Source organism: Nestor notabilis, unplaced genomic scaffold (genome assembly GCF_000696875.1).
Source record: "Nestor notabilis isolate BGI_N333 unplaced genomic scaffold, ASM69687v1 scaffold19013, whole genome shotgun sequence".
NCBI classification, from domain to species: Eukaryota; Metazoa; Chordata; class Aves; order Psittaciformes; family Psittacidae; genus Nestor; species Nestor notabilis.
The window spans coordinates 5959-9765 of record NW_009923524.1 but is presented as its reverse complement, the minus strand read 5'-3'; positions in this window follow the sequence as shown (position 1 = coordinate 9765).

Sequence of the window (3807 nt, the reverse complement as noted above, 5' to 3'; positions counted from 1 at the left end):
GAATGCTCCTACACACACCCCACAGTTCCCATCACTGGGCAGACAAATCTAACAGAGTCCCTCATCTAACCCATGGGTGCCAGCTGCCTGTCCCTTGTCTTTCAGATGGGTGTTAAAGGCCTGTCCCTAACGGGTGCTAACACCAGTCTCCTGCCAGACCCATGGGTGCTGACTGCCTGGCTCCAAGCTGCTCCATGGGCTCCATCCCTGCCCCTTTCTTATCCTCTGGGTGCCACTTATCTGTGTCCCCTCGTTGCAGCAGGGTGCTCTGGGGGTGCCCTGACCCCTGAGTGCCAGCACTTTGTGCCTCCCCTCCACCGTGGTGCTCCCTGCCCTGCTCTGTGTCCACTCCTCATCACCTGCCCTTTCCTGGGAGCTCCTCAAGCCATCGATTACAGTAACTAGGTCAGGCTCGGAGCACAGCTCCGGGGGGGCTGCTTTGATTTCTGCCCCAGGGAGGCTGTGTGAGCCAGGCTTTGCATGCATCTCCCTGCCTGCAGCAGGGCTCTTACCCCCAAGGCTCTTCGCTAACCCTGTTTCCATCCCTGCAATCTCCTGGCTTGTCAAAGCAGAAGCAAACAGCCCCAAACCACTGCCTATCCCACAGCAGGGAGAAAGACGCTGCCTTCCCAGGGAGCCAGTGGGCTCCTACACCCAAGTGCCATTTGTGTTCCTCCTTCTCACCACAGCAGGTAGGATCCCATCTGTGCTGCCGCTGCCTTCAACCCCCCAAACGTGTGATTTCCAAGCGCTGGAATCTATTTTTACACCATTTATTAACCTCTAACCTTTTATCTGCAGAGCACCGAGATGCAAAGACACATTACATCAAACAGGGTGCAAAGGTTGGCTTTTAAGTGGAGACAAAAGTGGAGCTGAGTAGCAGGGACCAGCCAGCAAGATCCTTCAGTGTGCTGGGGATGCACTGGACATCCCATGAGATTTGGGGATGCTCAGGAGATGAAGGTGGTTTGACGGATTTCTTGCTGCTAAGAGGTGGGCTGCGTCCCAGTTAAGGCTGTCTATGGGATCCGGGCATCACTTTGCAGAAGTGGCACATGGGTGGTGGCATGGGTCTGCTACAGCCATCAGGCCAGGAGGGACCCCGAAACAGTCCCAACCACGAGGAAGAAGCCAACTCCATCCTTACCCAGGCCTCTGGGCCCTGCCACTCAGTCTGCTCCTCCTCCTGCAGGGTGGGTACCGTGGTCCCCTCCTGCCTCACTTGGGGACTGACCATCTAAGAGGCAGATCACAGCCCTCCAGGGTCACACACAGTCCCTGTTGGGACACACACATCTCACACGGGTGTACACAACCCCACATGGGTGTGCACAAACCTGTGCAAGCATATACAACTCTACATGGCATGCACAACCCTGTATGGGCTCACACAAACAGGAGTGTGCACAACCTTGCATGGGATGCACAACTCCACACAAGTGTGCGCACAACCCTGTACGTGCACACTTGTGCCCCCAGGGCCACACACGAGTTTGCATGGGCATGTACAACCCTGCCTTAGCATGCACAGCCCTGCATGGGTACACAGAACATCTCATGTGTGTGCAACCCTGTACATGTACACACAACCCGCACAGGCACAAATCCGTGCAGAGGCACTTAAAACCGTATTTGGATGCTCACAGCCTCGTATGTACAAGCTCAGGTGTGCAGACACAAGCCCAAGAGAGCATGCACAGCCCTGCATGGGCACGCACCCCAGATGGACGCGCAGTACACCAGATGAGCACTCACAACCCCAGTTGGGTATGCACAGCCCCATACACATGTCCACAGCCCTGTACGGACAACCACAAGCCCAGATGGGCACGTACAACCCCATACATGCATGTGTAACTCTACAAAGGCACGCACAGCCTCAGACGTGGCATGCACAACCCCAGACAGGCAAACCCCCCCAGACAGACACCCCAAACCCTGCAGGGGCACACACCACCCCAGAACCCCCCCTGCACTTCGGAGCAGCCCTGAGGCCTTGCCCAGGGGCAGTTGTGCAACATGAGCCGTGGCTCCTGCTTGCAGTGACCTATGAGCAAGGACCCTTTTAATCGTGTTTGTATTGATATAATTAGTAACTCATTTAACGCCATCGATGTAACTATATTCCTCTATAAACAGAAGTATTAAACTGCCAAGCCATGGGATCGATATCCCACCGATGCGCACCACAGCTCTGCTCTGCCAGCCTCGGGGACCCCGACCACAGTGCTTGGTACCCCCAAAAACCACAGCAGCCCCAGCACTACCCTACTTCCACCCAACACTACTGCTCGGGTGCTGGTGCAGGGCCAGAGCGGGATGTCCTCATAGTCATACACAGGTCCAGAGACCCTGCTCCGTCCCTTCATCCCATTGCCATGGCGACATCTTTATTCCTTAAGGGATGGGGATAACGGGGCTTGTCAGGCAGGTTAAAGGTCAGAGGGTCGAACATGCTTTATTAAAGGGATACGAATAGACCTTGTGCCTGCCCCTCCTCCTCACTACGATTAAATAACATCGTTAGCACCTTTCACTCATACAGGAGATGCCTCTCATGAAGCTGGGGACCCCATAGCCCAGCTGATTCCTTAGAGGAAGGATGCAGTGAGGTGATAAGCCACCCCCAAGCATCTCAGGGCTGCCCTGTCCCCCTGGACCCTCACCACGCTGCTATGAAGGGGAGCTATAGCAGTGGGACCCCCCACAGCCCCTGCTCAGCTGCCACCTCCCGCTGGCAGCGTGGGCTCAGATCGGCAGCCAGGATTTAATCCACTTAATACGAGCTGTATCGATCCTGGACCCTGCTTGGCTCCCCTCTGCTTCGCGCACACACACACACCCCCCCAGCCCTGAGCCGCTTAATATGCACCACATTGATTAGCGCACTGCTAATTTTTCCATCTGGCTGCCGTTCACGCAGGGAGCTCAGGTAATGCTCATCCCCACACACACCCCACATGGTGCCCCCCGGGCTGATTGCTGAGGTGCTGTTACGGGGTCCTTGCACCCCTCCTGAGCATCACTGTCACCTCTGAGCTGGGGTCTCTGCCTGCTTCCCCAGGGAGATGGTGCACAGCCAGACACTGAGGTGTCCTCTGTGTCCTGATGGCACAGTATCATAGGATAGTAGAATGGTCAGGGTTGGAAAGGACCTTAAGACCGTTCAGTTCCCCCCCCCTGCCAAGGGCAGGGACTCCTCACACTAGACCATGTTGCCCAAGGCTCTGCCCAACCTGAAGGCTGGACATAGGTGGGGACAGGAAAGTCACCCGTGCCTCAGTTTACCTTTCATGCTTGCAACCACAGGACCCGGCTATTCCCAGTGAATGCATGCTGGGGTGCACCAGTACCCCAACAGTGTCCACAGTCAGAGCTCCTCCCAAGACATGGGGCACACACAAAGGAGCCAAGTGCTTGTGGATGTCCTCCCCCTCTCCCCAATGCTAGAGCTGGGGGGCAGTTCACTCCCCGCCGGGCACAAACCACCCCCTGACCTTGCAAGCCACCACTCGCCTCCACCACCAGTCGTTAATAAGTTAATGGTTATGGGACGGCTTTGCTGGGACACCAGCTGCATTCGAAGGTGCTGCCGGTTCCTGGGGAGGGGGGCTGCTCTCCTGACCCCACAGCCCCAGTGGGCTCCGGGGAGCTCGCTCACCCCAACATCCCCCGCCTCACCCCACCGGTGTGGCGAGACCCCTCCGTCCGGAGCCCTCTCCCAGTGCTGCAGCTTCCCCTCAAAGCCTTTCATCATGCTTAATATTTAACGGCGCTTTATAGAGCAGCAGGTTTAATCAGCAC